The sequence below is a fragment of the Dermacentor variabilis genome, chromosome 1, assembly GCF_050947875.1.
Source record: "Dermacentor variabilis isolate Ectoservices chromosome 1, ASM5094787v1, whole genome shotgun sequence".
Classification (NCBI taxonomy): domain Eukaryota; kingdom Metazoa; phylum Arthropoda; class Arachnida; order Ixodida; family Ixodidae; genus Dermacentor; species Dermacentor variabilis.
In genome coordinates this window covers 236832555-236856732 of record NC_134568.1, presented here as the reverse complement: position 1 = coordinate 236856732, position 24178 = coordinate 236832555, and the positions used below count along the sequence as shown (strand labels likewise).

Sequence of the window (24178 nt, the reverse complement as noted above, 5' to 3'; positions counted from 1 at the left end):
TTATATGTATAGCTACGTACCAACAAAACCCTCAGTGGCTATGGGGTTGGGCTGCTGAGCACGAGGTCGCGGGATCGAATCCCGGCCACGGCGGCCGCATTTCGATGGGGGCGAAATGCGAAAACACCCGTGTGCTTAGATTTAGGCGCACGTTAAAGAACCCCAGGTGGTCAAAATTTCCGGAGTCCTCCACTACGGCGTGCCTCATATTCAGAAAGTGGTTTTGGCACGTAAAACCCCAAATATTATTATTATTACCAACAAAACCCTATACCAACATAATTTATACCACCATAGCAGCTTCGCTGGTCGACCACCTACACAGGGCAAAATGGCTCCTCTCTTTTTTTTTTTTTTTAGGCTTTTCATATCAGGAAAAGAGGCACGGATTGCGTCAGCGATACTTCCGCGTGTCAATTTAGAAACTAAATTTCCTTGCCTTTCGTTTTCGAGTTGCTTTGCTGGTTCTGGTCTTGTAGGTGACTCTAATGAATTAGATGCGAGTGTAGCTCCCGTGGGCTCCGACTTTGTGTGTTTTATTTGCGCTACAATTGTTTGACCCCAGATTGGGCTGCGCATTTCTGTCTTCAATGCCTGCTCCATTCCTTCGCTAGAGTAGCGCACCGTCACACTTGCGGTACTACAAGTATCTCTCCCTCTTTTCTCCATCCGTTCCATTTCTCTCCTGTCTAGGGTATCAAACTAAACGCTCAAATGGTTGTCGTTATGTTCATTTCATTCTATTCAGGCAACCATAAACAAGACAGCAGCCTAGGGAACTGACGAAAATGTGGGGAATTGTCTGACAGAGCGCCCGTTCCTGTACGTCCCACTGAATAAATGTTGCGCAGAGGATTAAGAAATGTATACATGCATCTTGTCTAAAATTAATCAGAGCAGAACGATACCTTGTTATCCACGTTGTGACGGCATGGTTACGACCACAGAAAACTTGTTGTCAAGAGTTCTTGGAAGCTAAGTTCTCTAATTGTTCTCCAAAGCTGCATCGGTAAAAGGGCGAATGCTGAAACTCGGTTCACCTGCTCAAGCGAGCAGTGGCTTCAAAATTTTTTTATAAAGCCTGTCGTGCAGAACCGAACACAGCGTTCGTCTTGAAGAAATACTGAGCGCATGGCATTCGAAAGAAATGGCAGCTGCAGCGCGATACAGGACGCGCCAAGCGTATATAGGGCCTCTGCAATACAAAACAGAGACTTCAAAACTTGGCGCGGATAGGGCGAAACGCTTGAAATACCCACAAGCAGCAGTATTTATATTACTTCGATTACAGAAGAAAAAGGTATTTTGTATTGCGTTTGAAGAAATCAAGAAAACGTCACTGGAGAGGCCTCTCCGCTGCCAAAACTGACAAAAAAGAAGAAAGAAAACCTACTCAGAACCGTGCCTTCCTTGGTATCGATAAAAGTTTAAGCACAAAAAGAAAGAGAAAAACAGATCGTCATTAACGAACTTTTTCAAACAAATTGAGGCATTAGGTTCGTGACAGCCAGCCTTAAGTGTGTCGGAGGCCAGAAAAAGGTTGGATGTCACGGTATATGTTCGGTAAATGGAATATATTTTTATTCCGGAATAATTTTTAGGGTGAACTGGGCAGCGTGAGAGCAAGTTGTACGCGTGACGCTACTGCGAAAGACTACACAATGAAAACAGCGCATTTAATGCTTCCGCAGAAAGGGGAGCGCTGAATATGTTTCGTAACGTATCGCTTTTCTTGGCACTTTTCCTTTCCATGAAGAGACTGCGAAAGAACGTGTTCAATCGTCTTTTCATTATCAATATTATTGAAAAGTTTCTCGCTGGGATGTTAAATCGGGCTTGAGGGGTACACACTTTTGAGGAAGCGCTAGTATTATTGCCCAGTAAAATAAAATACAAATTTTCAAGGTCATTCTTCTTGTTCACACCTGCGAAAGGCAACGTCGCATCGGACGCACCTCATATCTCTCTCCAGATATTCCCCGCTCATTTCTTAGGTATTCGCTAGACTGACTTGAGCTGGCTATAAAGCGTACTACTCGTCATGTTAGTATCCTATGCACTTCAAACGAAGCGACTTCACGCAAGAAAGATGAAGATAATGATTGGGCCAGATGGTGAGCGCACAAGAGCGGCGCGTAAGCTCATCGTGCTAATACACGCTAATCCTGGACATTAGCCCCACAATCAACAAGACACACACGTGTGCGCGCATGTTCCGGCTTTGTGCAGCGACGTGAAGTGAGCTGGGGCGTTCGGCCGGTCCACTACAGCGAAAGTCGCCAGCCAAACGTCGGGCGAACGTACAGCTCAAAGCTTTCCGCGCGTTTGCCTTCTGCGAACAGTGCAATAGGCATTGCGCATAACACAAATGTACAGTCGGAATCAGACTTGTCTGGAGCAGTCGAGTAGCCGGCTGACGGCTGCACGAGCGCCGCCTCTCGGTGTATAACTGTTGGGTTCAAAGTCAAAGAGTCAAAGAGTTTATTCAGACAACGTATGGTACAGTTGCCTACGGCGCAGACCAAAAGGCAAGTGGATGCCTGACACGGAGTCTGCGCCCTTCTTGCTCCCATTCGAGAGCACAAGACATTCAGCGCATAAGATAAACACTAAACGAGATAGAAATACAGAGTGGTTCGTAACATTGAAACGGGAGTTATTTCATATTGAACATTTATGTACAATTGGAAGAAATGCTGTAAGAAACAACAGAAAAAAAAAAGGAGTGGTCGTGCCTGCAGTGACAACAGATACACAGTGATGTTATTTTTGAAAGCTTTGAATGATTTACTTTCCTGGATAATGTTTACAGCAGGATGGTGATCGTTTAAAAAACTGGAAATTCTGTAGCTAAGTTTCTGGGTGCTCTAGTTCGTACGTATTTTTTCCTTATTGTAACATATGTGCCGGGTGTTGTAGGTGTGTGTTTTCGTTAGATACTGATGAAAAAAAGCCGTAGGATCGGAATGCATTTGAAGGTAACTAGCTAACGCTATCTTTCTGTTCATAACATTCCACAGTGTAAGCAGTTGATGCTTTCTAAGCAGTGGGGCAGTGTGGCTAAGGTATGGTGCATTATCTATTAGGCGCGAAAATTTATTTTGTAGTAAATATATCAGGGCTGAGCTCGGCTTGACAAGTGTCAGCCTGCCAACGATAAGACGGATGCTCCACGAAGCTCGCATGTACACGACTACATGTACTCGTTGCAATATACTCCGATGCCTTCCGTGCTCGAAGAACCATTTCCCGATGGCATTTTTTTTTTTTTGCTTCAGCAAGGTGAAGCGTCGGTGCATTCAGCCAGGTGCGTCAAAGAATTGCTGGACAACTTATGCATCTCAACGTTTGAGTGGCGCCTGCACGAAGCCCAGACCTGAACACGATAGAGAATGTTTGGGGCCTGGTGAGGCAAAATTTGAGCAGAAGGGTGGGTTTAACGACAGCCACAGCTGACCAACTCTGGGCAGCTGTTCAAGAAGAGTGGGAGCGCCATCGTCTTCTGCCCGTCACTTCGCTCTACGATTCCCTCCCTCGAAGGATCGCGTCTGTTATGGAACGGCGAGGTTGTTTATTGAGTTCGTGCATTTCAGTGCTGCACTTATATATTCTTTCTTTAGTTTCGCTTGATCAGAGTGAGTGAACGTGCTGCTTTATATTTATTTATGTATTTTCATGAGAGGCTTAATAAATCATGTGTGTCATACCCACTTGAAACACGGCTTCAGATATGTCTGCCGAGCTATTTACTTTCATTTGTTGAAATATCCGCCCAATAAATTTTTAAGACAGCAAATTGATGCTCGTTTGCAGTAATGCTGCGTTAAAACAAATCTTAACCGAAGGGCAAACCTCGGCTTTCACATTCAGTGGCTCCGGGGTATGCTGAAGTATCATATGCTTTCAAAAATCCTGTAACTCACTCCAATAATATCTTTGAAATCATTGAATTAATTTTGGAAAGTGCAGAAGAATATCAAATTATGTGTAATGCTTAGCTTCTCGCTGCACCATAACATATCTCTTTGTTTTGCAAAATGCCGTATTTTAGAGCATGGGAAGTGGATAAATTTGATGTATAGAATAAGTAAGCTATCTGAAGTTATTACAAAGCTTAGTACCCCAAAACTATCTTTCCAAGTTAGCGATGTAATTTGGAGCTCCGTATGACGCACTATCATTCTCTTTATAAGTGTCCCGAGATGCAACAATATCTAAAAAAAAAAAGACGAAATTTTTGTTGATAACCTTTGCGTCCTACAGTTATGGATTTTCGCTTCATTTTAATTCACCAAACCGTGTCAAATTCGGTATGGTAAAGGCCAGATAAACAATTTCAGCCTTTTATTGTGCGTTCCCTAAGGTAAAGAAGCTTCCTCTTACTGCTTCTGGAGTTTCACCGTTTATTCTATATACTGCTTGAAGTGTTTCATCAAGTCGCTACGCTCTTTCGGTATGGTCTAAAGCAAAAATGTATAACTTCAAACACTGCCAATCTTTCGGCTTCAACCAGATAGGAATGTTTCATTTTCGCTCTCTTATCAGCAGCGGCGGCCGCTGCACGCGCCGAAGCAGGCCAAGAAGAAAGCGCAGATTCCGTTCACCATCACTCGTGACAAAATCTGATAACGCAAATAGCCACGAGCAGCCATGCCGCATGCAGGCTTCTGGCGCTCGTATCCAACATAACTCGAACCTAGCAGCTACTGAGAGCTCATGCAGCCGTCAGCCACCTGCTCGACTGCTCCAGACAAGTCTGATTCTGACTGTACTTGTGCTGCTCGCACCGGCCCTTCTTTGTCGTGCTGTTCTTTCTATTGTTTACGTTCGCCCGAATCCTGCGCAGGCGTGCTTCTTCCTTTCTTTATTTTTTTTTTTTGTCGTCGGCAATATATCAGAGTTCAGGTCAAGAAACACTCAGCAAAATGGCAGCTGCTGTCATTCCAGGCAGCCTATTGTAACCGAGAGCCTTTCAAGGCGCCGCCCCGGTCGCGTGCCTGCAGACAAAAAGATCCAGGCAGTTCGTGGAACTGCTGAGGTTGTCACTGTGCTAATAGTTGTATTAAAGGCAAAGCGCGGCCACTGACAACGCGCAGACGTCATGCGGACCCGAATCGAGCGCCAATGTAATAATCATACGGCTTTTTCTTTTTTTTTTTCTCCTCGTTCATTTCAATTATTTGTTGTCGTTTAGTCTCACTATAACGTTTGCTGACCATGATGACAGCGGAGATCGGCGGGTAAATACATTCATTCAGTCGCCGGTGCGTTCCGATGCGAAAGACTGACGTGCTGTCGCGGTGCCACACAACCAGCCTCTATCGCTGGCAAGTTTCACCGGGCCGGTACTTCTTAAAAGCAACGCGCACATACGAGCGCAGAGAATTGCGCACCGCGTGATGACAACGCTTAAATGTGTGCTGAGCGTGCACGTGAGCGTTTCGTCTAATAAAGCTTTGAAAAAAAAAACAAACGAATAAACGCACAGCATGATGGAAGCACGACAGCTGCAGTGTGCTACGAGCGAACGGCAAGGTGAAACGGTTGCCATGCGATCGGTTCGCCTTGCCGCGTGCACCCATGAAGCGAATTCGCAATTTTCCAGATTCGCAGATCGGACGACAACGAGAGCACAATGTGAAGAGCCGTGGTCGAAACCAAAGGTGGACGGACCGCGACGTGCCTCCAAGAGCACAGTGCACGGCTTTTCTCCTCCCTCGAGCACGCGCTTGGACGCTGAGCTTGTGCGGCACGCATTGTTAACGCACCATTGTGCGTGTGTGTGTGTGTGTGTGTGTGTGTGTGTGTGTGTGTGTGCGCGTGTGCGTGTGTGTGTGTGTGTGTGTGTGTGTGTGTGTGTGTGTGTGTGTGTGTGTGTGTGTGTGTGTGCGTGCGTGTGCGTGCGTGTGTGTGTGTGTGTGTGCAGCGACAGCCAGCAACACAGAACTGGAATATATGTCGCAACACGCGCAGCAAACCTTCGCTACTTGTTATGAGTTATTCCAGGGCCATTACGCCCTCATTCGACCGTGTTACGTATTCTTACTACACCGCCAATGGTCTTTCTTGGCATTCGAATAGGTGCGGGCGAAGTGTGAAAGTGTGACGACCATTAGTGCAAGCAACCGTGGGGGACGACGACCTATCCGCGGCACAGGCAGCGGCTTCGGGCACACTCGTGCACTTTTGGTTTCGTCCGGGCGTCGCGACATTCCTCATCCACAACACCCCACTTTCCATACTTTAGCTTTCCTACAGTTTATGCCTCCCGAACTTACCAGAGCACCTATTTACAGCGGACCTCACGCCAGAGGGCGCGAGACCAGCGCATTATATCCGAAAGGTGTGAAGATTGCAAAGGTGCACCACTGATCACGCAACACACTTCATTCTCTCCTTGAAAGGGGGCACTTGTCTCGCGATGCACAACACGACGGGGCGGTCACAGGCGCCGCCGCATTAGGCAGGTCACGCTCGCTCATGGAGCCCGCTTGACACAGAACGCGATGGCACCAAACACGCGCGCACTGGCACCCACACACAGTATCCGCCGTGAAGCAACGTTGGTCTCTTCTGCCTTGGCGTAATCCACAGGGAACGCTGGGGCGGTGCGCGGACGTGGCTGTTACCGCCACACCGGGCCAGGACCGTCAGAGTTCCAGCACACGTTCGTCACAAACTGCGAGAAAAAAAAAAAAAAAAGAAACGAGAAGACCACTCTTACACAGGTGCCCAAAATCTACAACGTGTTCACTCAGAACGGAAGTTTATATTGCTCTTCCGTCCATAAGCATTGTGAAGGACACGTGAAGGTCACTATAATGCGTGAGATAATCATGAGGTAATCAGACAGTTAAATTCAATGTGCTTTCGTAATAAGTTCAGCTTAGGTTATGTTATCGGTCAGCAGTGCGACGGCAGTCCTGGAGCACGTTGTCCTGGAAACCAACGTTCTCGCTGCCGCTGTGCAGCTCCAGGTGCCTTAACATAGTGTCACCAAATAATGTGAAGCGTCACGCTCAAAACACTAGAAATTACGATAAATTAATTCTGTGTGAATAGAAAGAATAAATGGGCGCACATATGGATTTTGACGTGACACTAAAAGCAGGAGCGATCTGATTTTAATTGGGGGGTTTAACGTCCCAAAGCAACAGAAGGACAACGAGAGACACCGTAGTAGGGGTTTCCTGTATAATTTCGACCACCTGTGGTTCGTTAACATGCACCTAAATCTAAGCACACCAGGGTTCTTTGCATTCTGCACCCGTGTGAATGCGAACGCGGCGGCCAAGAATCGAATCGAACACGCGTCCTTGTGCTTAGCAGTAAAATGTCATAGCCACCGAGTCACCGCAGCGCGTCCGTAAGCAGGAGCGATAAGTTCACATATCCGCAGTTGTTAGAGAGATACCGATGTAATATGTGGCACGTCGGTAAGGCAGGCGATGTGAAATCCTGGTGTCCACGAAAACTGGACCACCAACAGCCGTAGGAATCCAAAGCAACAGAGAGGTTCAGAAGATGGTGGCTTGAAGAGATTAACAGGCTATAGAACCAAGGGATGTCGCCGAAGCCAACGTTTCGACAAAGGGACTTGTATTCGCCAGGGCAGCAACTGTTGAACGTTGGCTTCATCGACACCCCTTGGTTCGACCACTGTCAATCTTCAACAACTATAGAGTGGGATACAGAAACGTTAAAAACGTTTGTGCATATAAAGAACGTGGAGAGCGATTACCGCGTGATCTATTGTCCTTGTCTCTAATAAATGAATGAATAACCTCGATTTTCAAGGGTACTATACTTCTACAGTAGTGCAAAAAATCGCAGGAGGAATACTTGTTTCCGGAATGAATCGTGAGGAAGGAACACGGAACCCTTACAAGCTGCTTTTGTTTGTCCTGGTATTACTTTTAGCCTGGCCGAAAAGTACACCATGTTAACACATATGCTACCTGGAATAAATCTGTGAGCAACGCTGTGCGGTTTTACAGAAGTCTCATCTTAGCAAGCGCGAAATTAGAGTACTTGCGTTCAGAAACGCTTATTTCGTCTTTCTTTGATATACAGAAACGACAGATGGAAATGTTGGTCCGGATTATCTGCCAAGCGTCAGGCCAGACGATGTCAAGACTGAGTGATTGCCTTGTAAAACACTACACACATACAATTGGTTAAGCACAACCAACATATTACGTTAACTAGTGAATAGGTAATATGACAGAGAGAGCGTCGCACAATTCTTATGTTGTTAGCGCCTTAACAAGGCTGCTAACGATGCTATTCTGCACACTGCGCACCTTGTTCCGATTCGCCAGTCACTGAATAACTCAGTATCCGCATTTATTTAGGACGCCCAGAAGTTCACGGCGTCAACGTGTAGTATGTGTGCAACAATTGAGCGGAAATACTAGCCAGCGAGAAATTGAAACGGGTAACTTCGTACAAACTGGGTGACCGCTAAATGGTCAGCCCATGGACGCATGTGATTTCAGCGCATTTGTAACGTTCCTCAGGCTGGGCAGGGATCAACGAATCTGCACTTTCGTGCGCTGAAGGTACTAATAAGAGAATAAACATTCGAAAAACGCGCACAAATTATGTAATAAAACGGCATGATGACACCCAGCCCTTGTTTCCCTGGTAGCGTAGTATCCATACTCGATTCTTTTTTCTCTTTTTTTTTTTCTGGGTGGAATAAATGTGAGCGGCGCGGCTCAAAGAAAAAAAAAAACTTTCCGTAGCAGAGTTCAGAGTAATTCTTTATTGATTTTCGGACACACTTCTATATTCTATGAAACTGCACTGAAAGGCTAGAGCGGCACTGGCTCATAAGCAGGCTTTCTTATACGGACGCACGTGCCGTCTGAAAAGGAAAGAGCATGAAAACTAATTAATACACAAAGAAGAGCAGGCCCACGCGAGTTTGTTTTAGCATTTGCTTGGACAACCGCTGTCAAGCAACCTGGAAGCGATCGGCAACGCTATCTAGAACGGATAACGCAGAAAGGTGACCCCGCAGGGCGGTAGAGGTGGGGAGAGCGCGGCCAGATAGTGCGCGGGCAATGGGGCAAGGAGGAGTCACCTGTCACATGGGCGATCCCCGACACGTGCGCTTACTTCCTCGCCCAAAGAAAAAAAAGTAGTAGAGGGTAGAGAAAAAGCGCACTTGTAAGAGTGCAGATAGGGTGCCCCGTAGTCCTCCTCGCCCGCCGCTCCGTACGGAGCGGCGGGCGAGGAGGACTTCGAGGCAAAGTGCAGGGCGTGTATCGCTCCGCCAACCACAAGCTCGTTACGCCGTCGGCGGCCGAGAGATGGCGCGACGAGCCTGCGACCGAGCCGATCTATTCTTGCTGTTGGCAGGCGCGCGGAACTCGATTTGGGATCCTTTTTTTTTCTCTCTTCTTTTTTTTCTTCCTTCCTTCTGTTCTCCTCTTCGCAGTGGCCTTGACCATAAGTGTCAGGCGGTCGGTGCTCAGAGCTTCGTAATTTTAAGGCTAATGGCTAATCTTAATCGGAGACCGCAGTCCGCTTAAAACGATTTTTTTTAATTTCACCCTCAGTGGCCCATCTTCAAGCGTCATATTCGAACAGCCCTGATTAGGACCACTATCGTCAGTAATAATGCCAACTAGAGATCGATAACTACGTGCCGTGAGCAGCTTGCGGCTGAACGGGCGATGCCTACGTAGGCCGTACAGCTCGCATCCTGATACACTGTCCACACCAGCCCACGGCAGTTGGGTCACTTCATCAGCGAAGGTAGACGTTTAATTTTAGTAAAGTTCTGACTTGTGTTAGTTGGTTTGGTTCCATAGTAAAAGAACGCAAAATAGACGACCGAGCGCCGTCTTCACATTCGTCCGCGACTTTTGACCTGTTGTCAGTGCTTCACTTTAGGTTTGTTCACTGCAATGTGGCAGCACCATTGCCTTTAAACGGTGCTCAAGAGTTTGCTTGGCCGTGACAGCAGTAGGACGGCGGGAAAGCTCATCGCAGAGCAGTAAAACGGCCCGGAAGCATAACGAAGCGTCGATCGCGGCGGCACTGCTGCGGGCTGCGAATGACAGCAGTAACTCCCTTTTCCACGACAGAGCTATTTGCCCAGGGCTCATGCTATGGAATCGGCAGGAATGACAGACAGAAGCATAACAGCCATCTCGTGTTTCGTACAAGCGGCCAACCTTTCGTGTTGATGCCTTTATGATCAACACACAAGGCAAAGAGGTGCAGCGTTAATGTATGTACGTGGAATGCACAACAGGCGTCAGCGCTAAGCATAGTGAGCACCTGTATAAAAGGGAACACTTAGACTTTGTTGAAACTGTGATGTATGCTAGAGTGCAATCCTGAACCTAATTCACTGATATGTGCGACAAAGCTTGCCGAAGAATCCTGATCATATATATATATATACTTTTTTGTTGTTCTTCTTAAAAGTTCACTTCAGTAACAAGGTACATTAGCGGCGCTTTAAACGCACATCTGGCACTCTTTCATGCAGGCGTGCCGTGTGCAGCAGCACTTGCGCGTTTGTTTCTCCGTCTTCGCGGTGATAAACGCATGGCTCAAGCCAAGCAGGGAGGGATACCTGCGAGGCAAGAAGTGTGCACGGCTTGCACAATGCAGCCAGAAAAAGCACGTCGGCGCTTCCGCATAGGCCGATTTCATCATTGCAACAGGTCAGCGTGCCTGTGCGGCGACAGGAGAGAAGTGACGAAATGCGGACCATCACAGAGCATTACGCCATGCCCTACAGGACTTCCGCGACGTTTCTCACGACGGGTGGCGTCTGCTGACGCGTTCTGCTCCTCTGGCTGCTGCTGCTAGCAGTGAAAGGATGTGAAAAAATCTCGCGTCTCGTGAGCAGTACGTTGGGCGTGTTCTGATTATCACAATCAACTCCCTAACGCTCCCAGATGACTGGTAAATGATCAATGGAACGCCAAGTGCCGAGGAAGAAGAAAAGGGCAAAGACGCAAGAATAGATTGTCCGAAAGGCGCCTGTTTTCTCCTTTTCCTCGCAACACCATGAGCACACGATTAGAGTACAGAGCACGGGCGAGGGAAGGGAGGACAGGTGTAGTCAAATTAGCGTGAGTGACGTGACAGAACTACTGTGTTAATAGTCGCATGTAGTAAAATGAAAATCTGGATCACGGCCACGTTAATTACGTTCCACTGTGGGCACACAGGGTGGAATTCGGGTGTCTGTCCTGTACATCATGAGACGTGAGGTACAGAAAACGCCCACTACGCAGGACAAGAAATAGAACTAAACGAAGTAGTCGCTTTTAACCCTCGTGTTTCGCGAAAGCCCAGTTTTCGAAGTTTATATGTATTTATATTACCAGCTAGGATGAGTACAATTTCTTCTGGATACATGTATGCAAAAGAAAGAAAAGCGAAATAGAAAAACAGGACGTGGGCGGGGGGGCGCTTCCTGTTTGCACCGCAAGGTTATCCTTTTTACACTGAAGTGCCACTGAATAAGTGATTTGAAACGTTATAAACTGATAAACGCACCGATAGATAAAACAGAACCCATATTCGCAACCTTTGAGCGGCCAGCGGCAGCAATCTGCGCGATCAAACCGCAGGCAGCCATGATAACGTCACGTAAGGAACGAAAAGACCAAGTAAGGCTCTACACAATATCAACCCATGTCAGAACGCGTAGAGCACACGCCCAACCACCTGGCTGGATTCTGCATAGTTATGTGCACAAGCGACGGGCGCTGAAGTTGGATCTAACGATCCGTCTCGGCACGGGTGACCTTGGCGAGGCCGACTCAAGGGCACCTGCGCGCCACATCAGCCGTGCAGTCACAGAGCCAGCTGTTGCTAGCCGTGCGTGCCCTGCGGTTCTGCCACCCCATTGAGGAGTGAGGCTGGCGCCCACCGCCTCTGTCAGCGTCCCAGACACGGAACACCCGCGTTCACGACCCGGTCGGCACAGCCTCGAGGCGAGAAGCGACGCCGCGTAGTTGGATGCAGCAGCGAATGAAAGGAAGCTGTCCTGTCTGTCTACGTGCCAGGAGGTCGGCGCCGGTCTATTTTTCGCATTTCGCAGCGATACAGAGACGTGCAGGTGCCCCTGCAACATGGCTCTTAATCTTGTAAACTAAACAATAAAGACGGTATCGTATGTAACTTTTAGCGCCTCAAAAAATTCAGATAAGGTTGCCTAAGGTTACCCGGCACCTAAGTGATATGCAACGCAGAGTGCAACACTGTACATATATAACTTTTGCATCATAGCTAAATTCGCTATTGTGAACCACCAGCACAGATAGAGGATGTGACTCGGTCTGACAATCGCTGAAGTTTATTTTTCGCCTCAGCACCGGAGCAGCAGTCGACTACCAGTTGTTTTAACAGTCTCCGCAAGCAGCTGGGCTGCGGCCAATACGCGCTGCACGCATCTGTTTTTCAAGGTAACAGACAGTTAAGCCCTTCGCGGCTTTCTTTTGTTGCACGCGTGCGCACAATGACATGCTTAGAGATCTTCGGTGCAATGCTCCAGGGCGTAACAGTTCGCTCCATCGTATAGACGCCACAGGGACACACGCGCCCAGCACATCACACGTGCGCTCCGATAAGGCTCATTGAGTTGACCGCAGATAGCGTAAGCTAGCCGAAGCACGGTCAAGGTCGGCGACGCAATGGGGGTAATCGGGCTGGCGCCACGCGAGATTCGTCGATGCGTTATTCCTCACCCAGGCGCTCGGTGCTCCTGCGGGCAGTGCGCAAACGATTCATGGGTCGAGGGTATGGCCCGCGCCACTACTCGCACCAAGAGGAGCAGAACGCTCATATCCTGAAATATTGGATCGTCCGCGACTTGCAAGCGCGTCATGATGGGACCGCGCTACGGTGGCTTTATGCAGAAGTAAGCAATTGCCTCAACCGGCAGTAGTGAACCGTAGGCTACTCCGCATCGTTTCTTTCGTCTTTATAGTCACTTCGCGCCCACAGCCCAAGAGGAAATGAAAATTTAAAAAAATAATAATAATAAAGGGAGGAAACTGGAGGAAGGGGAGGTACAAACGAGGCAAAAAGGGCGAAGTATACAAAACACGGACAATAGGTTTTGATGAAAGATAAACTGGGTGGGGAGGCAAACCTTGCTGAAATTGAGGAACCTCTGTGAATGACGTCTCGAAAGCAGCAGACAAATTCTTGCAAAGGGGAGTGCGGAATCGGTGCGGAATAAAAAAAAAGGGGGGGGAGGGGGGAGACCAGACAGGGGACCAAGTTATGTAAAGTGAACCATAAAATAAAGATAAGTCAAATCTCAACCTATTTCAACTTTCGCATAATCTGAGTAGCGGTCTGATATTTGCTGTCGCGTATTGAAGCATGGTTCTCAATTGGTGTCCTTTGTCGCTCAGGTGGACTGCGACAGAGTGTCAACAGCATCTGAAAGCAACAGTAGCTCGCCAACTTTCCCTAAGAATCCTCAAGAGACGAATCTGCCGGTTGTCCCCTTCTCCAACTACAGAACGTAACCTACTTTCTAGGGGCAGAAGTGAATTGAACTTTATACGGCGTGCGGCATATTACTGCCCAGTTCATATATTTTGGCCCGTGGCAGTGTTCCCGCAGTGGCCTATGGAGATTTGTACGTGCATTACTTGCTACCGTCTTCGTTGAACAATTTTAGAAGATAATAACTGTACGGCGCCTGTCAGTATTTTAGCGTACAAACAGGCACCATTGGTATCTAGTCGCACTCCATTTGGGCGACAAACAACGTCGACTGCTTTCTTAATTACGCGGCAGCGAATATTGGAAGTGAACGTATTCTGTGCAAGTCAGCAAAGGACGCCAGTGGAGGATGTTAGCCGCAAGACAGTCGAAGGAATCCAACGCGCGACGGACGTGCGAGCCAGCTCTGCCGTAGCCAGTCACCGAAACAACGTCGCAGATGTGACAGATCAGAGAAAGCGAAGTCGGCGAACACCGTAACATCATCAGATAAAGCAATACGACACGCCAGTAGATATGATAGGATGCGCACCGCTGCTTTGGTGCGACTTTCGACAGTAGGCGCCGCGCCGCAATAAGGCGCGTCAATGCAGTTCGCCACGCGCTCCCGTAGTCCGTATACTTCTGCTCACCGCGGTGTACTGTATACTTGGTTAGTACAACAGTAATGGAAAAAAAAAAAAACTGACGCAGCATATAGGAGAATGTTCGGACAATCTCTCTCCTCGCCTTCTTTTCGTTGAAAAGATATAACCTTTCACTTTTAGTCTAAGTTTGTCCACCTCTCGAAAGTTGGGGAAATCACGGAACCTCAGTTTGTTCTTGTGCCCGAAAGAAACAAGATGCGAGTTGGTCCACGACGGTGCATTACGCTTTGCTAAACGGCTCAGCAAAAGCGGTATAATAGGGCTTGCTTTTTTTTTACCTACACTACGTGCGGGCTCATGTACAAGAGTGTAGTGCTGTGCAGAGGTTATGACGTCCTGTGCTACACTTGGCTCGCTGGGCTGTAACCAATCAGAGCAGACTGCGCGTCGTCTTCCGCATCAGCATACGAAAGGCGCTTGACTCGGCACTTACTGGCTGCGTATATACCCTTGCCTGAAACTAAACGCCGATGTACTGCGAGTTTCCTTTCATCAACAAATATAGACAAACTGCAGCGAAATACATCGCGAATGCGCAGTGCACGAAGACAACTTCTCAATGCGTTTGATACAGCGCGGAGTCCGTAACAGCCCGCACCATCCGCAAGTAAGATAATTTTATCTTCTTGGAAGATTAGCTCACCTTCCTATGTGACATACAGTCACACCAGCACTTCGCTACTGTCCTTGCAGCGAACAGTCACTATCGTCGCTATAGCAGCGCCGACAGTCACAGACAAAATGGCGCCACCCGTTTGCAACACCAGTCTGCTTGTTGGCCGTCTGCTGCCTACAGTCATCGAAATTACAGCGTTTTAGAAAGTTTAATTTTCATGCTACACTACAGCTATAAAAAATGGCTTCGTGTAGGAGGTGGAGCTACACTGTGCTACAAGTAAAAATAAAATGGCAACTTCCTACACTAGCTACATTCGTGTAGACAGTGTTAGCCTTAAAATTTGCCCTAATTTTCCAATTTTGTATCATTCACATGCGCTTCTACGAGTTGACTGAGGTGCTCGTCTTCTTAACCTACGTCACGGTGCAGAATTTCTCTGTCCTTTACTACTCGAGCAGGGAAAGTGCACCGCGGCGATGCTACATCAGCATTGTCACGCCGTTATGCGAAACATCAACCAGTGTCAGAGGCACGCGAGGCGACGTCCGAGACATGAGAACGTACGCTTGGAAAAGAGCAGCAGATCCTACCGCGCCACGCGCCCAACATTTGAGCGAGCGCTCGGTAACAATGGCAAAGCGTCATTCGAGCGGCACGCAGCACGTGCGGCCTTGGCGTGCCCTTGGCGCTCATCGGGCGGAGAGCGCGGCACAGCTGCGGCTTCCGGGTGGGCGAACGCGCCGGCCGCGCAGCCACGTGCCTTGGACGGGGCGTCATGGGCGCACGATCGCAAGGCGGGTCCTGCGGCCGCCTACGGCGTGTGCGCGCGACGCCGGCTGCTGAGCGGCGCGCGGACGCGCGCCAACTTCAAATGGGCGCGCGCGCCGCCTTGCGCAATGGCGGCCGCAGCGCGCGCCTTCTCAGAGAGTCGGCATGGTGTCAGAGACAATTGGGCAAGCGGCGGGGAACACGCTGCATGTCTCAGCCGGGGGAACGACCGAAAGGTAATGTAAGCCTATGTTGTATTCTGCGAAAGCGTGCTCGTATCGGGGTTGCCGCCGAATGGCCAAGCTGGGAAAGCGGAACTGCTAGGCTTCTTCCCGTGGCGCCACGAATGACCCGAGTTGGCTGAGCGGGATAGAATCAGTTTGGCGAAGATTGGTTCGGCGCTGAGTGGGGTTTGCTCTTCTAGTTCAGGTTAGCGCTAAAGGTGACTACAGCGAAGCAGCTAGTCATTCGCATCAGTAGTGCAGCACGCAAGCGGACTGACCTTATGCCCTCAAACGGTTCTTGAGGCATTTGACACTGCGCGAATTAATAGAAAATGCATGAGATACCAGTGGGTACCTGGTCTGTATGCGGCCGGAGAAAACGCCAGTTGCGTTTAGCTTCTCCTTTTGCTTCATTATGTCCTGAGTGACGGCTCGCTGCGGCCCTGGCAGATCCTCGAAACCATATACTCATGATATGGATTAGATAAGGTGTAAGATAACATCATGCGAAACAGCGTCCATTAAGAAACGCTGCAATAACCATTTGACCCATAAGCAGCATGAATGTAACCCGTTACCTCGTCTAGGTTTTCCCTAATTGTACAGCGCTTTTCGCGCAAAATTGGCAACTGGAAACAAGAGTAGCAAAAAGTTGAGAAATTAAGCGATCTACTAAGAGAGAGAGCCGAGTCAACAGCCAAACGGGAAGGAAAAGCGAAAATTTAAAAAAAATTAACCGTTGTTTGTGAAAATATTTATGGATCAACATCTCTTTATTTAAAAAAGGAAGAAACAACGCCTCCGGAAGTAGAGAATTATACCGCGTGTTCTGAATGACGCTTCTACAGTTATCACTCGAGCTGCCTGACGTAGCCACTTCTCTGCTGTGCTTATGTGGGTGTTTTCTAACCTTTCGCGATGGGCGCAGTACGTCTAGAACCACAGCGTCCTGCGCTCTACGCGGTTGTATGGCACTGGCGGCCATGCATCGTTACGCAACTTCCCATATAACAATACGAGTCGGTTTGGGCACTTAGTAGAGCAGTAAACGAAGGATCCAAAAAAACACAGATACACAGGCACGCCTGTGTAATCTCACAGGCGTACCTTTGAGATACACCATATTTCATTTCTTTATTGCCGGTTTACGTATCTTCATCGCGAACCGTGGCCATTATTCATATTTGTACTAGTAAAGGTACACCCCCCTCATTTGCATAGAAGAGTTACCCTTAGTTGGGGCCCCCTCGAAAAAAATATCCTGGGTTCCTGTATACGTGCCTGTATATACGTGCCTGTATATACGATACCGAACCGCAGCGTCACCTCCAAAAGTGAGACTCGTGATCAGAGGCCCCGAATACACGTGCCTGATGCGAAAGCCAACCCTTGTTCTACCGGTGTAAAGGGGTGTTGCACGTTCGAAAAGGCAAATGCTCGTTAGGATTTGCTTCAGTGAAACTAAAAGGTCAAGTGTGACATATTAGTACATTGCACTGTTTGCTGAACAAGCATCTAGCATGTGCTTATTATGCGCGTATTCGATGGCTCTCTCATATTATAGGACAGTGTGACACGCTTCTCCAATGAACTGACCCCAGTGACCAACAGACGGAAGCGAAGACATAAATCAAGGAGGCGATATTTGTTGTAGCTGGCTGCTGCTTCCGAGACATTATTTTTATTGACAAGTTTGATTCCGATAGATGGCTTTAGCTTTAGTTGATGGGCGCCGCCATCTTGGAAACGCTGCATCGTTCAGCCACCATGGGAATGATGGGAAGTACATGGATTGGTCTGATCTTCGTACTTGCGGATTCATACGTTCATGTGGTTTTGTTTATTATGCCTTATCTATCTTCATTGCCTTAAATTTCAAAGCGATCTATACTTTTCTAAGTGGAGAATACCCTGCGAACATGCACACTCGCTATTAATAGCAGCGGCTCATGACCTGTCGAGGTGGCCAAATTGAAACGCGCCAAACATCTCAACACGCTGGCTTGCCCGCTAGAAATTCAGAAGGGCTTTTTATGTCGCTTGTCGGTGCATGTGTCCGTGGCATAATGGTTTAAATATCGGGCTTCTGTGTTAGAGGTCCTATGTTCGAACCCTGCCATCGGATAGTTGTGATAATGTTTATTTAAAGGGACACTAAATGTTACCGTCAAGTTAAAGTGATAAAGCAATGCTCTAGAACGTCTAAGGCGTCAATATAATCGCGAACAGAGCTTTAGTAACCGAGAAATTGAGGTAAATGCATGACACGATTTGAGACCCCATAGCGACATTCCGGTACTAGCCCGATGACGAAAGCACTCCTCATCATAATTTATGTCACTAGTACTCAACTACTCGTATTAAAACGATCATTTCATTAGATTATAAGATGGAAGAAAATACTACTAGTCTACTTCTGTTCGGTTATAAGAAAAAATAATATTTTGACGTTACCCTTGAGTAGTATGGGTGATCGAAAGGTTTCGTTTTCGCTCGACTCTGCGCGCTCGACTTTGCTCCGCACGCGCTTTGGAGTTTCAGTTGTTTCTTTATCGTGTTGTGCTGCGGTGGTCCTGCTGGCTCGCGAAACTTGCATTTGGAACAAGCAGCGAGAATGCCACGTCCATGTGATCTCGTGGGATGCGCGAACGGTCCGCGGAACTTGGCCAAGGGCAGTTGAAGCGGCGAATCCAACGTTACTTATCACTGTGTGCCATCGAGTGAACCTCTCCGTTCGAAGTGGTTAAGTGCCGTACCTCTGCCACAGCGCGCTGGCAAAGAGCCGAAAAATCACGTAGTGTGCTCGCTGCACTTTCGTCCAGAGGATTACGAGTTCAATGCCAACTTACTGAAGTCGCGTGAAGTGCCTTTCAAAGCAGGCCGTCGTCGTTGTAGTAAAGCAACGACGCCGGCAGCGCGAGCCCTCAACAGCAGGTCATGTTCATCAGTGCTTAAATCGCTGAACTTGAACCCCGCATCGCGAGCTAATGTGTCGTTGTCAGGGTCATCCATTGCAACGAGCGTCGAAGTTGGCGTCATAAAATAAAGAACCAGCTTATCGTCGGGCGCTTTCCCTTCCGCTAGCCACCATAGTTCCGCTTTCGCGCTGCTGTCGGCTCTGTCTTGGCTCTGTTTCTAGCCGCACGTTTGCGTTTCGTGCAGAAAAGCTGTAGCGCCGTCTGTGGGAGCCGTTTTACTCACCGACGGCGCAACGTCACTATGAGACCATGACGTTAATACTCCTCAATCGGAGGGCGGGTGATTTGAGTTGCGTTATAGAGGTACGCGGACGCTTCAGAACGCATTTCCTCTTAAAATAAGTCTCTTCTTCGCACGAAACAAGCGTTTAGAGGTTTCTGGTATGGTATTTCAACAGTCCGTGTTGACTTAATATTAACCTTTAGTGTCCCTTTAATGACCTAGTACGCAGTACAGTGTTGAACTTGACGAATTTACAAAGTTTCGTGGGCATTTGAAGCCAGAAGGGCGAAATTTCGGCACATCCATGTACCTCCCATAATTCCCATGCTGGCTGAACCGCCCCGATAACAGCTCACGTAGACACTAGCGCCAGAGTTCGCTCTAGTAATTATTGTATAAAACTCTATGCTATTGAAGCGACATTCTTTTCCTGTTGTGTGCAATAAGAAGTGCAGTCATGGAGGAAGGAAATAAACTACGAGGGAGCATTATGTCACTGAGCCAGCCTTGGCAAGCCGACTTGTCGCGAAACCATTCTCTTCGCCTTTTCCCTCGAAAGGCCGGCCCGGCACGTGACCTCCGAATCTCAGCGTATTGGCCGAGCATGTTTTGTCCCTGGCAGCTTTTAGTCGATGCGCACTTGTTCGGCTTCTCTGCCTGCCATAGAGTTTCCTACAATATACGAGAGGGAACTCTGGCGCTGCATTCGTTGACCCACCATGGGAATGACGGGAAGTACATGGATTTGTCTGATCTTCGTGCTTGTGGATTCAGACGTTCTTGTGGCTTTGTTTATTGCGCTTTATATGCCTGCATTGTCGTAAATTTCAGAGTAATCTGTGCTCTTCGAAGTGCAGAAGACGCTGCGAACACGCACAATCGCTACTACTTTCTGTTCTGAGTGTGATGAACACAGTTTTTGAAAAACTAATTTACAAGAGACGGAATCGATTTCTAAACGAAAACAATTTGTCCGCAGCAGCATGGCTTTATTCCGTCTAGATAGACATCAACTGCAGTCTTAACACTTTCGCAACTAATGAATTCTGCACGTCATCGAAATAAGCTTATTATAGGAATATTTTCGATTATAAAAAAAGAAGGCATTTGATACCGTTTCTCACTCTATACTATTGCAAACACTGGAAAGTTATGGTGTTACAAACAACTTCCTCGAATTTTTTTCCCAGCTATTTATCCTCACGGAAACCAAGGGTAGTAATCGGCGGTTATTATTCTACATAAAGCACAGTCACCCGTGGGGTCCCACTGAAGGACCCTCTGTTGGACTAGTTGGTCTAACATCGTAAATTCCAAATACAGCGCAAAAAATACACGTGCACATAAAGAAGACACGAAAGACGCGGACAAGCGCTACTACCAAATGTTTATTCCAACCGACACATCCTCAGATTTTATGAAGTGAACCACGCACAAGTGTCACACCCCTTTTCTATATCCACAAAAATTCGCATGTCTGTGTAAGCGAAGCGTCTATGCTTTTGCACAGCGCCGAACTGGACTTCTTGAATTCTGCTATCTAAAACATGCAGCAGTTTTGTTCACCTTTTTAGTTTTTAGTTATGTTTATCACCGTAGCATGGGAAAAGGGGCGTGACACTTGTGCATGGCTGACTTTATTAAATCGGAGGGTGCGTCGATTGGAATAAACAGTTGGCAGTAGCGCTTGTCCGCGTCTTTCCTGTCCTCTTTATGTGCGCGTGTATCCTTTGCGCTGTATTTGGAAGTCAGAGTCCCACAAGGTTGTGTGCTCGGTCCCGCGTAATTCTCATTGTGCATTAACGACCTCCCTAATGTTCTTCAGAACTAACACGTTCTAATGTATGCAGATGACACATCCTTATTATTAACGAGAGACACACTCTCTGCACTGAAAACAGATGTGATGGCCGAGTTATCAAGAATTTCCTCGTAGTTTTTAGAAAACAAATTAACTTCAAATAGAAATAAGGCAAAATATGTATGGTTTAGATCTAGGGGAAACAATGTTGGCAGCAGTCAAATGGATATTGCGTTAAATAATAGCCCCATCCAAGAAGTTGATTCGTTTATATATCTGGGCGACATATTTGACTAACATATACATTGGAAAGCACATATTTATAATGTATGCAAGAAGGTCGGGTACGGGTATTACGCCCTAATTAAAGCAAGATTTCCCTCGTGAATTACTCAAATCACTTTAATATGCGTTTTGCCATAGCCATATTAGTTACTATTTAGAATCATGGGGCGTGACTTACATGAAATACTTACAACCTTTACAAAAACTACAGAAAAGGGCGCTGAAAATAATAAGCACTTCAAACTACACCACTGATACATTTAATAGTATTTTCCAAACAGAACATGTGTTATCGGTTACGACACTATGTAATCATAAGATCTCAATTTCAGTGAATAATATTTTGTGCACTAACTTTCCTATTCCTCAAAACGTCTTTTCTTTTGCAACTCGCAGTGCTACACGTGCTTTAAGATGCATACGGCGAAAGGGTAATTGAATGCAGTGGCACAAAAATCTGGAATATTTTACCCCTAAAGGTTAATACCGCACGGAATTTCAAGCAGTGTAGCAAATCCTTTTTACAACGCAGCTGTTATACGCTAGGTTCTGGCAGTTTGTGAGCGTAGGCAAGAAAGATGGCGTCCACCCCATAGCTAAAAGAGCTAAAGCACGAAGTAAAAGCGTATCGCCAGGTGTGCCCCAGCGGCGTTTAATTGCGAGAAGTGTCAAAACATATGGTGATAAAAAAATCGTAATAAAAAAGTAAAACCAGAATAGACCCTGTTTAGTATGGAGTACGGTTTGTCGTCACGGGCTCTATAGGCAAACCACGCAACCTTATCTCAGTTGCCTTCCACCCGTGCAATGGGTAGGCGGCGTGCGGTGAGGACTGCGGAAGAACAGCGCGCCCACGAAGAACGCCGTCGTGAACAGAAGCAGAAATGTACGCGGGCGACGGGGCGCGGCACGTAATACGGGCGAAGATTGCAAACGCCAAGCGTATGCACCTTCGGTTGGATCACCCCTACAGACTCCACTCCCATGGTAATTGTGGATGATTTGAACACGGACGTGTCTGGGCCATGCGGAAAGTGGTTCCTGACGTTTCTCTTGGAAAAGCTCGGCATTCAATGTTACACCAACATCAGTGTGCCCCCGACGCGTCACCAGCATGTATCGGCCTCACATTGGCCAAGAACCTTTCCAGTGTCGCCGTAGAGTCACTGGCCGTATATCATAGCGATCATAAAGCGGTAGTCACCTTGGTGACGAAATAATAAACCCAAAAAAGCAAACAAAAGAAGGATGAAAATAAAGAAATAGCATTGAGTACGCAATTTAATAAAACAGAAATTTCGCGACAAAACGAAATTTATTGTGGTAGTGTGTTTTATTTCCAATCAACATATTTATTGTCAACATATTTATCACCATATATACAACTCAGCTGGTCATCCAACTTGACAAGGTAGAATTGCTCTGAATCTCTTTTTTTTTTTTTTTGATAACCAGCATCTCTAACTTACACGCACTGATTAATTAGGAGTATTTCAAATTGTTTCTTCTCTGTTATGAATCCTGACGTGTTTCGAAATACTCTGCTGCTAATATCTGCGCCTGATTTGTCAGTTATATTTTGACACTGGACTGGAAACTAGCCTTCCCTGGTTATCTATCCAGACATCTGTATAACCATAATTAAGTGAAGAAAAATAAAGCACTTGCACTTGCAAAAATAAAAAAACAAAATGCCAAGGTCAATTGGGCAGTACAGCAATAAAACTGCATTGAAGGCCAACTGCAGCGACATTTCTGTTTCGGTACATTGGCTAGAAATGAGTATGTATATTATGTACTACTGAAGAATTTGTGGCAAAGCTGCATAACTGGTAGGTGTTTAATTATCTTACTAAAAACCTTCGCAAAGCACTTTAGCAAAAGACGCGTGCAGCTGGTGGTTAGCGAATGTGACGTAAATGCTAGCGCATTGCCTCCGAGATTTTCGGCGCTCTACGGACGCCGTCGTATCTCGGAGGTCATGCCGAGGAGCCATGCCGGCGTTTTAGGTTCTGCATCATTTCCAACGAGTGGTCATGGTAGATTTCTTTTTTTCTTTTCGTTTAGGCATCAGATGCATCCAATACTTGCGAGCTTTTCGTGACGCATCGACTCGTAACTCAAACATAAAATTTTGCACGGTGGCGGCTACATATGTTACACTATGTCAAACGGCGTTTTACGCTGCCCAAAATTCTGTTGCAGCTGCCCTTTAACAGCCCAACATGGCGATACCCTAGCAATCGCATTGTCTGTCCTTACTGGCATAACATATGCATACTAAAGTGCACGTAAGAGTTGTTTTTTTTTTTCTTTTATCTAGGAGGGCTGCCTTTCGGCATTATTATAAAAAAAAAAACAAGAAGCAAATGTGATATAACCCCGAATCGGTGCCGGAAGTCCAGCAAGGCTCTGTTAAAACAGTAATCATGCCGGTCACTGCGGAGGCCAGACGGCTGTTTGCAGGATTAAACAAGCGTACACTGCGCACCCGACGACGCAACGAGCTATGGAAAGAAGAATGATGGGTGTGACGTTAAGGGATAAGAAAAGAGCAGATTGGGTGAGGCAACAAACGCGGGTAAACGACATCTTAGTTGAAATCAAGAAAAAGAAATGGGCATGGGCCGGACATGTAATGAGGAGGGAAGATAACCGATGGTCACTAAGGGTTACGGACTGGATTCCAAGGGAAGGGATGCGTAGCAGGGGGCGGCAGAAAGTTAGGTGGGCGGATGACATTAAGACGTTTGCAGGGACAACATGGCCACAATTAGTACATGACCGGGGTAGTTGGAGAAGTATGGGAGAGGCCTTTGCCCTGCAGTGGGCGTAACTAGGCTGATGATGATGATGATGATGACACTGCGCACGAGAACGAGAGAGATATAAACACGGTTGCTACCGCGATTACTTTTCGTGGAGCAGTGACTGATATGAATCCAACACTTCTATAAACTTTCAACAAATAATGTGCGCGGTTTCCGCTAATATACTAGCTATGTAATTCGTTTTCGTTCTTCCCTTTTATTTATTTTATTAACATTTTTGTGGAACAGTCATCTTCACTACTTTGATTTGTTTTAAACAAGCAAAGAAAAAACAAAGGAAAGAAAAAGGTCGGGTGTGAAGGGTGGAC

The 24178-nt window shown here is 47.1% G+C and overlaps 2 long non-coding RNA genes across 2 annotated transcripts in view; one reads left to right on the top strand and one right to left on the bottom strand.

Moving 5' to 3' along the window:
- Positions 1-2457: 2457 nt before the first annotated feature.
- Positions 2458-24178, bottom strand: part of LOC142560011 (uncharacterized) — a 49470-nt gene continuing 27749 nt past the window's right edge. Inside the window, exon 2 of the long non-coding RNA XR_012823297.1 lies at positions 2458-6679. This is a non-coding gene — a long non-coding RNA (uncharacterized LOC142560011). The remainder of the gene's footprint in view (positions 6680-24178) is intronic.
- Positions 15229-24178, top strand: part of LOC142560007 (uncharacterized) — a 30116-nt gene continuing 21166 nt past the window's right edge. Inside the window, exon 1 of the long non-coding RNA XR_012823294.1 lies at positions 15229-15764. This is a non-coding gene — a long non-coding RNA (uncharacterized LOC142560007). The remainder of the gene's footprint in view (positions 15765-24178) is intronic.